The following is a 14317-nucleotide window of genomic DNA, read 5'->3' on the forward strand; positions in this document are numbered from 1 at the left end:
AGACGCTCCTGATCCTTTACTGTACTGCGTCCCGGCGCACTTTCCCTTCACTGAATCTGCGTCCTTTTAGATATAGAAGATAAGAGGACTTCAGAACCAACCCAAACACTCAGATCCACAGATCTGATCATGCGCCATATAGATCGTAGTCCATTAGAAGATTTACCCTTAAAGATATGGACTAGATCACACCAAGAGATGATCAACCAAGATGATGCTTAATCCAAATGAACTCCTTTGCTTTATATAGGCAAGCTTCTCCCCAAAGCGTGGAACAATACCACGAGCCGACACCATAGAAACACGCAACCGTCGGCTAGATACCACACAAGAAGCCCCCACGAGCTTTTCTCTACCTTGAAATGTGTGCACTGGGCGGACGCACCTTCTGAACGGCTGGCCAGCGTCCCTGGACGCGGGTTCTGTATGGAATACCTGCGGGGACGCACTTGCTGAACAAAATTTCCTGCGTCCTTCTTGATTTACCATCTGAAAGAGTTTGCCATCAAGTACAACACCTGAATCATAATGCCAACAATAACGTACAAACAAATGGAACAGGAACGATATTACCGAATCTTCTGTAGCTCTAGGCAACGCTTCGGCCTCAACCCTTTTGGTGACATATTCTGTGGCTACCAAGATATATGTTCTTTGATTTGATGATGGGTTGATGGGTCCAACGAAATCAAGAGCTCATCGTTCAAATGGTTCAATGACTAATTGTGGCCTCAGAGGCATTTCGTCGGCTTGACCAGGTCGTCCTGCTCACTGGCAGCTGTCACAGGCTTGAACGAATTTCTTCGAATCCTTAAAAATTGTAGGCCAGTAGTATCCTGTCTATAATACTTTATGTGCTGTTCTTTTTTCAGCAAAGTGTCCCCCACATGGTCCGTCATGACAGGCTTTAAAGATGTCGAAAATTTGATCTTCTCTAATACATCTCCTAATTTGCATGTCTGCCCCTGTGTGGAACAAATAACCCCCAATCCATGAAAATCGAGTACTCTTCTGAACAATCTACTTACGTTCATTAGGGGTTAAGTGTTTTGGTAGCTTACCTACTACAAGGTAATTGGCAACATCAGCATACCAGGGTGTTTGAACAGCAACAACAAACAGGTGCTCATCCGAAAATTGATCTTCCACTGCTGCTGCCTCAATTGATTTTGGTATTCGTGAGAGAAAATCAGCTACAGGGTTTTCCTTGCCGGGTCTATCCTTGATTGTGATATCGAACTCCTGTAATAAGATCAACCATCTAGTTATTCTAGCATTTGTGACAGGCTTATTCGCTAAATATTTGATAGCAGAATGATCTGTATATAAAATAATGGGATAGCCTGTAATATAATGCCTAAACTTATTGACAGCATGTATTACAGCTAGGAATTCTTTTTCGGTGATAGTGTAATTTAATTCAGCAGGGGATAAATTTTTGCTAATATAATAAATAGCATATGGTTTTTTATCCTCTTCCTGCCCAAGGACTGCACCGATTGCTGTGTCTGAGGCATCAGATGAGATTTGGAATGGTAAATTCCAGTTTGGTCCTCAAAGGACTAGAGTTGTTGATACAAGCTTCTTTAATTCCTGGAAAGCGCGGTCACATTTTTCTGTCCACATGAAATCAACATTACCAGTTAGTGCATATAGAGGTGCGGCAATGTGTGAATAATGTTCTATAAAGTGTCTATAATACCCAGAAAATCCAAGAAAGTTGCGTACCTCTGTCTAAGTAGTGGGGGTGGGGATAAGCAAAAGTATTTGAATTTTAGCTGGATCTACCTGAATGCCAGCTGCTGAGACAAAATGTCCTAGAATAAGCCCTTTAGTCATCATCATATAACATTTTTCGTGGCTCAAACAAAGCCTAGTAGCAATGCAACGCTGTAGGACTTTTTCTAGAGTGTCTAAAGCTGGATCAAAATCATCTCCATATGGTGTAAAGTCATCCACGTACACTTCAAGTCTATCATGTATTAAATCTGCAAAGATGCTAAGAACAGCCCTTTGGAATGTGGCAGGAGAATTACATAGGCCAAAGGGTAGAACTCTATAGGCGAACGTTCCCCAAGGACAAGTAAAAGTAGTTTTGTCCTGGTCTTCAAGGGCAATCTGAATCTGATTGTATCCACTGAAGCCATCCAGGAAAGAAAAGAACTTTTTTCCTGCTAAAGTGTCCAATACTTGGTCTATGAATGGGAGGGGGAAATGATCTTTTTGTGTGGCTTTGTTTAACTCTCTATAATCCACGCAAATCCTCCATTTCCCATTCTTCCTGGGTACAACCACAAGCGAAGAGACCCATTTACTATCAGAAATAGGATAGATAAAATTCACATCTAAAAGTTTCTGAAGTTCAGCTTTTACAACATCTTTTAGATGAGGGTTGAGTCTTCTTTGTGGTTGACGGACAGGTCTTGCATCTTTTTCTATATAAATATGGTGGGTGCACAATTGGGGATCAATCCCTTTCATATCAGGGTAATCCCACGCAAATGCTTCTTGATACTTCCGTAACAGATGGATGAGTTTTATTTCTTGGTCCGGTGTAAGGTTGGCATTGATATTTAGAGTTTTTCCCGGTTCAATTTCCACTACTTTACTATTGGCAACAGAAGTCACAGGTATTGTTTGGTCATGCGCATCTTTCAAGGGATCTTCTTCTAGTTCGCTATCGAATGCAGCTTCTATCATGAAACACTGTGTGTGAGATCTAGATTCAGTTTGACTTATGAAGTTATTGATAGCATCATCTTCTGTTTGGTCTTTAAAGTCTAGGGCCTTCTGTATAGTCAATGGTGATCTGATATTGTCAGTAAGGTATGATACAGGGTGCTGGTTAGTTTTTATCATTGTAAGACTTGGTTGTGCTGGAGGGTATAGAACTAGATTTTTAATATCTGGTCCTCTGGTTATGGTCATATTTCCCTGCCGGCAACCAATGTAAGCATCGGCGGTAGCAAGCCAAGGTCTACCTAAAATTAGCGGGTGTCCATCCAGTCGGGTTTTTGGATTAATTACCAGGAAATCAGTTGGGTATTCCCAAGAATCTATAGAGACCATGACATCGTATAGAGTACCTTCTAGTCGAACTATAGATCGGTCGGCCAATTCTAACAAAGTAGAAGTGGGTTCTACCGATGTAATGCCGAGCTTTTGGCAAGTAGAAGTTGTCAAAATATTAATTCAACTCCTAGATCAACTAAAGCATTAGTCAGAGTCTGACCATAGATTTGACCAGTTACGATTGGATTTCTCGGATCTTCATATTTAATGGGTGTTCCTGATAACAGGTCAGATAAAGTACCGACTACTTGGACTCTTGGGTTAGTGGTTGCATTCCTCCTTGGTTTTTTATGCACAATTCTTTTATAGTTTTTGCATATATAGGGATGTCTTGAATGGCTTGGAGGAAAGGAATTCTTATGTACAGGTTTTGTAACTCTCCCAGAATGTCAAAGTCTGGATATTGGACAGGTCGTGTTATGACTAATCGTTCTGGGAAGGGAGGAGAGGATGTACTTGCTTGATGATGAGTCTGCTCCTTATTTACACCCTCTTGTTGTAACGGTTGTTCTGTTGGTAACTGATCTTCAATGTGAACTGTTTTGTCTCCCTCTGTTTCTATTATACATCCAGATCTTAACTGAAGATCATTGCACTCCCTCAGTTCAGGTCCGATTTCTGATGATTCTATGATTTGGAGGGATTGGACCGGCCTATTATTTGGATTAGGATTGGGTTGAGCTGGGAGTTGCGGTCTCATATTAGACTGGGGATTTTGTTGTAAAGCTGGCAGAGTCGGTTGAGGGAGCGGAATAGTTCCTGTTGGCTGATATGTCGATTTTGGCGAGTTTGTCTGCCAGGGTGAACTTTGTGAAGTAGGGGGGGTCCATTGTGGAGGATATGGGCATTCTGCCAATATGGTGGGGTGTAAGGAAAATTCGGCCAACCAAATTGGCTTGTCTGATTCATCCATGGATTTGGAGAAGGAAACGGTTGTGATGACCAGTTTGGAAATGGGGGTTGAGATTGGTTTTGCCACATACTATATTACTGAGCATTATACTGCGGAGGCTGGAAAGAAGAAGTTGGGTCTGAAAACATACCAGATTGCCTTGGTTGCCATTGGCGACACTGGTTAATGAAGTATGCTGATTCTGGCTCTTCTTCCGCTTCCTTATATATTGCCCTCAATCTAGGAAGTGAGGGGCAACTCTCAGTAAGGTGATCTTTTGTACAGATATCACATGTTTGAACTGCATCCAGTGGACATTCCTTGTGGCTATGTTTTCTTCTACATCGGGGGCAGAAGATCGCCAAATTCTGTTCTACCTCCATCTACTTCTATTTAGCTTGCACAATATCAGGTTGTGTAGTCAATGTCCCCAGAATATCAGTTTTAAAATTTTCTAATAAATTTCCAAGTTCTACACGTGTTACTCCTTCTGTTGATATTTTGTTATCTCTGACAAACCGATCATATTCTGCTGGTTTTATCCTTGTGCTGCCTCTCGAACTCCTGATACATAAATCGATGATGTCAGCAAAATTCTCTTGATAAATATCCCCTTTTCCCATGATATTTAATGTTTCAATCCATTGTTCCTTCATGCCTCTGATCAATGCTGTTTTTAACACATTATCAGGCAGAGGTAGTGATGCATATGGAGATCTTTGTAAATTATACTGAAAACGTTCTACATATTCTTCTAATGTCTCATTTGGTCTAGCTATCATCTGAAATATTTCATCTTTCAGTTCTCTAGACCTACAGTAATCTTGATATTTCTTTAAAAAAGATTCTTTCATTTGCTCCCAGTTATTTATAACTGCACTGCCTAAACCCATAAACCATCTTAAAGCTGCCCCTTTCAAAGTGGAAGGGAACAACTTTAATTTCTGGGGGTCAGTGGTGTAATCATATCCCCTACATAACACATCAAATTAAAATAAGAATGCATCGGGGTCCTCTGATGTAAGTCCGTGAAATGTAGGAATGTGTTGAAGAGGAATTGCTTTCATAGGAGCATTTGCTGCAGAATCCACTATAGGATATTGTAATGTAGAAGTTTGAGTGTTTGGCTGATTCTGTGCCATGGGATCGAATATGTGCCAGTAACCTTCCGGAATTTCTAGGAGGGTATTCCTAGGCTGAGAAGGAACGGCCTTAACAGGGATTGTTTTAATAGCACTTCCTTCGTCTGGAATAATGAGTGTCCCTGTTGTTTGAGGAGATTGAATCCCTTCAACAATGATTTTTGCAGCACTCCCTTTATCTGGGCTTTTTAATGGCTGAATTATCCTAGGAGGAGATCTTGGCTCCTCAACTTCTCCTGTTTCCCCTTCTCCTTCACAAAGATTGCTTAGATTCCCTTCCTGCAGTCATTCTGGAATAGAATTTTCAATTTCTTGAAAGTCCTGTTCATCAGTCTGACTATGCACCTCAGCAAAGGCTACAGATGGTGATCCTACAGCCTGAAGGGAGCTAGTAGGCTATTTAGAATTGGTTTTCCTGAGCCCTACTGATGGCTGAGATTCAGTTTTCCTATAGATTTCGTCTATGAAGGTTGTTCGGCCAGGGGTCACCGGCCCTTTGCCTTTTTCGGGTTTGAATGGAAGTTTGATATTCTTTTCTGGTTTTTTCTGCTTAGTCATGCACTCTATAAACTACTAGATCCTATTCAACCCACAATTCTACAGGAAAGCGGACGGTGGAGCAGGGCTTTTACATGCTCTGTACGCAGGTTCTTACCTTCCGTTTTTAAAATCCAACTCTCCCCTAGCAGACTCGTACACTACTCTGTAAAAGACAAATGGCTATACTCTTTCCCCGGCAACGGCGCCAAAATGTAAAGCTGTAACAAGGGTCTCTTTCACCTCTAGTTATTCCACATTAATAAGTCAATCCAAGAACGCTTTGTTATTGCAAAGAGTATCTCAATCCGAGGCTATTCGTCAGAGTAATGCTTAGTAGTACAGCGTTCAGAAAATACAAGAGTAAACTGATGCTAAGCTATGACTAAATTACTTGTAAAGGAATAAAATCACACAAGGCAGCTTATCAGTCAAGGGTGCGGAAGCGATAACCCATCCCTCTAGAAACTGATGGAAAGGAAATTAGAGCATGGACCATAGGTCTGGGAGCTAGGCAGCGAATGTTGAGGCTCACTATAGCCTTAGACCTTCTCTCACACCAAAGCAGCAATTACAAGTAAATGGAATGGCAGAAAGTAAAATGGAACAGCAAACAGGAAATGGAACAGCAAGTCTGAAATGGAATAGCAGTAAATGGAACAGCAATAAATGAACTAAGCCTCGCGAGTCAAAACTAAACTTGCTCTGTTGAAACAAACTCACACTCTGCAATAAAATAGCAATCTTTTCTCTTAAGGCAACCTCGATGGAATGTACTTTATGGAACAACACTCAGAGATGAATTATGGAACAGCAAGCATCAACCATATATACACAACACGCTAATATAGCAATCTGATGATTAAAGAGAATATGACTATATTTCCAAATAGAATAACATTACTTTCGGATTCCAATAATTGAGATTTCAAATGAATCCTAATACAGTAATATTCAGTATAAAGGCTCTGTAACAGAAACAGTTGGTTTGGACTGATAACATGCAATCAACTCTGAAAAGATTCACTCACACAATACAGAGTCACTACATAAATCTCCTGAAGGAACCATTAATGAATTAATCATAACAGAGCATGGAATAGCATATGCAAAACATGTCAGATTACCGAGCAAGAAAGATAAACAAACCACGCAGAAATCAAATTATAATGATACAAAAGCAAGTGTCCTTCGGAGCCGGGCCCTTAGCTTCCAACGGTACACCGCCTTAGATTACTCCAGACGCAGAGATGAAATAAACACCAAGTCTCTTATATTAATGCATCAACAAACGTACAGCAAACCAAATCTCAGTGAGAGTCGATGATCAAAGTTGAGTCTGAAACTCAAAATTACATAGAAAGTCCCCTTGCTTAACGATGTTGTTCCTTTTTATAAAAGTAACGGCGGAGGTACCTAGGTAACAAAAATAAGCAAAACAGCGATCCCTCAGGATCAAAGATCCAGAGGGATTCGCCAAGCCGTTAACCCTTTACTTTTCTTTCCCTGTTCCGTCGAATTGGTAACCCTTCTTTCTTTCCTGGGTCGTTTTGCTTCGATCTGTTCGATCTTGTTTGCATCCGGTTCCCTTCTAAAGGGGCAGCAGTTATTCCTCCTTTGTCTTTCCCTTTTGAACGGAAGCTCTTCGTTTCCACCTTTTCCTGCATAGAAAAATAACAATTATCAGCAATTAAGCTTTCCATACTAATTCTCACACATTCTATAAAAATTCTTTATTTCTTTAAGTTCATGATGCAGAAAGGGTTACAATTGCTACTGAAAAGTCACTAAATTGCTTGTCAAAAACATACCTTTCCAATGCTCCACACCCCCCAGGTGGTAACTGGCCACCCTGAGGTTGAGGATTAGGAATAGTACCTGACATCATGAGAATATCTTCTACACTCAACGGCTTAGTTCCATTATTTCCAGTTAATAACCCTTGTTCAATGGTTTGAGGAGATGCTCCCGAAAAAGTTCCAGTAAGTGACTGATACCCAGAGGGAACAGAAGTACCGCCGTACAAAAAGGTTTCTGGAGATTGAGAAAACATGGACGATTGTCTTGACATATTTAACGGAGGATAGTAACCCCTAGGTGTTGGGTGATAAGGAATACGAGGTGGTGAAAAACTTAGTCCCGGGTTTTCCAAAAAATTGGTCAATGAAAGATACCAAGCACTGCTCCTAGATGGACTGTAAAAGATTGATTCACGCTCCCTAAGCTCTATAACAGGTTGATTTTCAGGGATAGGGATACCTTCTTCTTCCAGAGTAGCAAGTTCTTCAATAGCTATAAGTCCAGAAGGAAGATTTTGGGTAATTATTATTTCTACCCTAGGTGAACCAAGACCACTAGAAGTTGGAGAGGTAAATCCCGATGTTGGAGTAGCAGCAAATTCATTTTCAGGTTCCTCACCTAAATCACTAGTAGATGAAAGGACTAATCTAATTTGCTCAAATGAAATTGCAGGAATGAAATGCTAGGCTACGCTTGCGGAATTGAAATGCTAATCTATGAAAGCAGGAAATGTCTACGCTACTTTTGCGGAAAGGAAATTGCAGAATGGAAATGAAATAAACTACTTAGCAGAAGGCGAGAGTAGGAAAATAGAAGAAAAGCAACAATCACCAATACTCTGACGCTTCCCGGCAATGGCGCCAAAAAGATGGTGAGCCCTAGTATTGTAGCAATAATGCTACAACTCCTGGAACTGCCTTCTTTAATTTTATCAACCCGGTAGTTCGTAACAAACTTGGAAGCGATGGTGCTATATACACAAGTACTAGCTCTTGCCGCAGCTGTCACTTGGTCAGCTGGCACAAGTCCGCTAGGGGCTTAAGCCAACTTCTATGAGCTCTTAGAAGAAGCTTTTTAACTGATGGATGAAATATAACTCAAAGGAAGCTAATCTACTTGCGAAATTGAAAGCCAAAAAGAAACACAAACCCTAGCAAACCCTAATTCTACCAGCTAGTCCTACTGATGCAAAGATGAGAATGAAAACTACAGAGAGAGATGCCATTACTTCTATGAAGGTAAGATACATGTGTCTAGACTACCTCTACCTGAAGAAAACATCTTTTTGTATTTTTGAATAAGTTATTAGAATTATCATGCATGTTCTTTTAACTGGCTTTTTACTGTGCAGAGGTGGATCAAGGAGGAGAAATACTTGGAAGAGATCGGGAAGGTTCAGAGAGGGTCTAAGGAGTCCCTAACACCCTTCCAAAGAGTTTCACAAAGTTTGGCTACCAAGAAACCTCATTTGTGAGCTTCTACAGGAAGTCTGCAGGGGTTCTACAGGATGTTTCAGGGATTTCTACAGGATGTTTAGAATTTCTACAGGATGTTCTAAGGTTGGATTTTGGATGATGGGTGAGTGAAAGAGGATGCATGAATGGATAGGGAGGTAGGGTAGGGGTCTGAAATAACTCGGTGACTGAGGGATGAAGTGATAAGAGGGTGTGGAAAGCTAGCTTGTCTTAAAGAGGGCTGAGGCAATGGAAGGGAAAGAAGGTAGGGTGACGTGGGCAAAAGAGTAGTTGTGAGATGAGGGATCTAAATTGGAGATGGAGCAGTTGGCCTGGACGAAGCTTAGATGGACGAGAGAGTGATGGAGATGCACCGCACAGTGTATACTTAACCAAATCAACCACGTCTTGCACACAATCAAAATATTAACTAATCTATCCTAATTGTTAATGAAACCAATGAACAACAACGTTATTTCTAAAGAGAACCATGTACAGTACTAAAGAAAAGAAACATTCCAAGAGGTCTGAATGCATGAATAACTCCTACAAATGAAAACATTGCACCAAAGATTGCATGGGTAAGCAAACTAGTGTTTTTGTTGGGCAGCACTGTCTGCAATTCTAGCCCCTAGGAAGAGGTGAAAATGAGAGTGCAGGCAATCCTTTTCTGGAGCTCTTATCAATTCTTATCTCATTACTTTATTCTAGATATCTGAAGCAACTCTATTTTTCAACAATGACCTACTTAACCACACAACGAAATCTAACTCAATAAACTGCATTTCAAATGCATACAAGGAAAATCATAATGTTGAAAGGAAAGATATCAATACAAAGAAGGAGGCCCTAGGCTCTCAGGTTGGGCCCAAACCCGAGAGCTATGGCTCCTCTAGAAACTCAGAGCTGAGATCAAATCTGACTGCTTCCCATTAAAAAATAATAATCATAAGTTAAGAGTCATGCCAATAATGGCTACAAAAGAACAAAACAGAGCTGGCAGCTTGTAGTGCAGAATGTGCAAAAGTTTTTCCAAAAGTCCCCCTCGAAGGTTGAAGCCCTCACATTTATACACCACGAGGCCCTAGCTGGCCTCCTAAACCCATGGGACTTGGTTGACCAAACGAGGAGTGAACAGTTGCTTCCACAAAATCCGTTTGGCTGCCTTCTAGATCCGGTTTTGGTGGCCTTTGGAGCTCAGAGTTGGGGGTGAAGATCCTGAGGGAGGATATTTAATGCCATAGACAACCCCCCTACAAATCCTCAACCCAAGCTTGGCTGTCTCCTAGCCCTTGTCTGCCTGGTTTTGCTCCACATGTGTCAAAAAATCCTGAAATGAGCACGTGTTAGCCACCTAGGAATAGTGACTACCCTTATTCGTACAAATGACATAAGCATACTAAAAAATGATGCAGAAGTTATGAAAAATGAAGGATTGAGCAAAGGTAGTTAGGCCAAATGAGCCCAAAATGTTACCAAATTTGGGGCTCATCAATGGCCCAGGGGCTTCCCCTTTGGGTGCGTTGATCACCGATCCACCGATCGGCCGATTGCAATTGCAAATCGCATTTCTAACGGCTCGGTGGTTCTGTCCATTGACTATGCTGATTGTCGACACCGATTCATCGCATATCGCAATCGGCTCTGCCCGGATCTCGACACTGCATGCATGCCTGCCACCGACCCGATATGTCAGAGTTCACTAATCAGGGATGCCTCCTGTGTGACTTTAAGTCCTTCTCTGGCCTTTCTCCATTGTGATTTCCTTCATTAAGGCCTTAAACCCATTTTTCAAAGAACTTTTGCCTCTTTTCGCAAAGAAGAAGGGGATCTTCTCTTTGTGATAACTCCTTCATCTGAAGTCCTTTTTCACCCATTCAAGTTGCATTGTATTTATAATGAGGAGATCTCTGCAATGAGACTATTTCGGAGAATAACCTGCAATTTTCAATTTCCTCTTATTTACAAAGTATTTGTTCCATTTGGCACCTTTTACCTCTTATATGAAGTCTTTTAGACTTAGAGGTTTATCCAGGATCCATTTTTGGATCACTCCTTCCCACTAAAATAACTTTTGGTCTCCAAAAGACTGATATACTGATCTAAATAGTAAATGAGAGTGACTCACCCTCTTCTTTTCAGCCTCCCTACACTTGCCTTTGCATGGTGCCTCTGAACCAAAGTTTCTAACCACTTCCCTTCTTAGATGGGCTGGTCTTCTTGGGAAGAACTTTCTTCCTCCTTGCCTTCCTAGAGAACTTCTACTGAGATGGTCATAGAAGGTGGGTTGAACTTCTTTGCCTTGATGATTGATCCAAGGTGGCTCAAACAAATGTGAAGTACATCTGCTCCACAAAACTTTCATTTGTACCTATTTGACAAGCTGCCAACAACAACTGTTAACAACAACAGACATATAGATAACAACTGGATGGACTAAACTCCTACTTCAACAAAAGAAACATATTTTCACATATTTTTAACACCTCCACGTCTTACATCTGCATACAAATGATGGACTAGAAACAAGCCCACAAAACATGCCTTTAAACAAATGACCCTTCAAGTCAAGCATGTAGAAAAAGACCATTAGGACTCTTTTTCAAAAGATAAAACTTTCATCATTATGTCCAGTTGGAGACCGAGTTAACTTCTTCCAATTCAACATGGCATCACATGCATGTCAAAGCAATCAACCCTGCAAGTTAATTAAACATACATGTTCAAAAACAAGGAAATCATCTGCATCCCTGTGTTCATGCATATCAAGCTTATGCATGCATTTCATCCTCCAACTTTCGCTTAAGCACACTGTACTTTCGAAGCTGAAATGAAATGTAATGTAGATGCATCAATATACATGCAATCTTAATAGGATAAGAACTCTAACCATTCCTTACCAATCCCTTTCAAAGGTACTACCTTTGTCTGCACATCAGCATCATCATGTGAATCATTTTGAGACACATTATTCATGGACTCTTCACTTCCATTTCTGCCATCTTCTCTCTCTACTTTCTTCAGCTTTGTGGAAGCATTGCTGGATTCAGTGTCCAACATTTTGCAGCAAGATGTCCTTGCTTATGGAAGTAAGTGCACTGCATGTGCATCCTCTTAATAGCATGATTTTCCTTGTCCAATGGACGTTTGGCTTCTTTCTTCTTGTATGTGGCCATTCTCTTCCAACATCTAGAAACATCATGGTTATCCAAACCACAAAAGGAACATGCAATTCTTTTCCCATACATATGTGGAAATTTATCATGCTTTGTAAAATCAAAAGGAATGTGTTTAGAACCAGATTTATACCTGCCTCTTTCACCTTTATTGCCTTTATGAGGAGGTGAAGCAAATGAAGAAATGGCTCCCTTTGGAACACCATCAATCTCTTCAAGATTGTTAGAGTCTCCCCAACACTCTGGTTCAAGTGTGTGCTTCTGAACACCTGCATCCTACATATGATGTTTCAAGAAATTGCATTCCTCCTGAATACAATCTTCACACTTTGTAATGAAACTCCTCCTTTGAGCTATTTCAATGGCCTTCATGACATCTTTGGAACTCTCTCCATAGGACTGTCCATAGCCAAGACCCAAATACTTAGGCCTTTCCTCTTCACCTCTGCAAACATTAAACAATAGTTAGTCTGCAACAAGCATACATCAATCAGAAAATCAATCCTTGATTGCCCAAACACCTTTCAGACAAGCAAACTTTGCTTTGTCAGTCAAGCATTCTGATATAACCTTCATTGAACGTGGGGGTAACCAATCTCAGGCTCTCATACCACTTGATCTAAAAATGAGGCACTTAGGCTTCTTGACTAGCTTACAAGAAGCTCTCCCACTTCCAAAGCTTGAATATTCCCATGTCTCATTGATTAACCAATGCGGAAATAGTAAGTGCTTGATAATGTGGGTGTATGCTTGTTGTTACACAGTAATTTATCACTGCCTTCCTGTCAGTCGCCCTGCTGTGTCCAAGAAGTCACAATCACTAAGTGTTTGATCCCTGAACTGGTTTAAAACCCATTTTTCCAAAGTTTTGTGCATCAGCGCGTCTGTCCCTAAAATAACCGCGATGACCAGCGCCCCACAGTCTATTTCGTGCGCTGCCATTGCGGAAGAACATCACTTTTCCGCGATGACGCACAGCGCGGCTTTCGCGTGTCCTTCCGCGCTGACATGACTTGTTCAGTTATTGTTATGTGCTGACAGCGCGGCAGTCTCCATATAATCCGCGCTGATCCAGTTTGGGCGAATTTGTTCAAACAACCAGCCTTCCAGATCTCTCCAGGCTTGGTTGTTAGCTTTGTGAATGTCGACTCCCTTCTATGGCATGTCTGTTCGACCCTTTGCAACTACTCCCCTTGAAGATAAGCTCATCCTTCCACCTTTTTAGGAGACTCCTTCTCCTATATAAACTTCCACCACTACCATGAGCAGCTAGTTAGAAACTAGCTAGACTTAGCTTGGATTGTACAGAGCTTGTAGTGCTCAGATTGCTGCTATAGGTGTGGTGTGTTAGGAGTGGAAGTGATTGATTGCTTTGGGAAGTTTGTTTGTGACATTTGTGTGAGAGAGAGAGAGTTGTTTGTCTTGGGAGAATCATCCTCAAAGGTGAATGCTTGAGATACATGCTGACTGATCCCTCCTGAGGAGTTTACCGACGTCAGAACATTTGGTTGTACTCTTCTCTATTCTGATTAATAATAGATGACTGCTATTATTGTTCCATTCTCGTTTGTTTATGCAATGGATAAATGTGAATTATGTCTTTTCTGACTGGCATATAGTTACTTTTACTAGATTTTACGCTTGCGTTTGCCTTCTCTTCGTGTGTGCAGGTGTCCGTTCGCGAGGATCGCGGAGGACTGTGACCAGCTGAAGCGAAGGAGCGAAGGAAACATCTCTTCGTCACACGACAGCGCAGGAATCCAAGTAGGTGCTCTTTACTTCTTGTTTAATTGTAACTAGGAACATGCGTGGCAGCATTGTGTGATTGTTGCTAGACCCCTATTGGGCTAGTAGGGATCGCCTCTATCCGTAGAGGGGATTTACCTTCTCAACAATTTGGTGACTCCGCTGGGGAGAAGCCCTTTTGTCTCTTGAGTCCACTTTTGTGTTTGGCTTTGATTGATCTCTTTGTGGGTTTTTGGGATTGTCTTTTGTTGCTTGTGAACTTTCTGGGTGTTTCTGGAAAGCGTCTTTATTATTAAAAAGCTCCTGCCTTTGGTTTGGGAAGTTTTTATTTTGGCTTTCCTTGTTTTTTACTCCCAGCGCGTTTTATTTCGGAACAGCCGCGCTGACATCGCGACTCTGTTCTTTTGGTTTTCTCTTCATCGCGCCTGTACGTCTAACAGCCGCGCTGACCTCGTTTTCAAGGGCAGCGCGCTTTATTCGTGTTCTTCCGCGCTGACA

The sequence above is a fragment of the Pinus tabuliformis genome, chromosome 1_2 (genome assembly GCF_031772625.1).
Source record: "Pinus tabuliformis cultivar Carrire ecotype Pingquan chromosome 1_2, CPIR1, whole genome shotgun sequence".
NCBI classification, from domain to species: Eukaryota; Viridiplantae; Streptophyta; class Pinopsida; order Pinales; family Pinaceae; genus Pinus; species Pinus tabuliformis.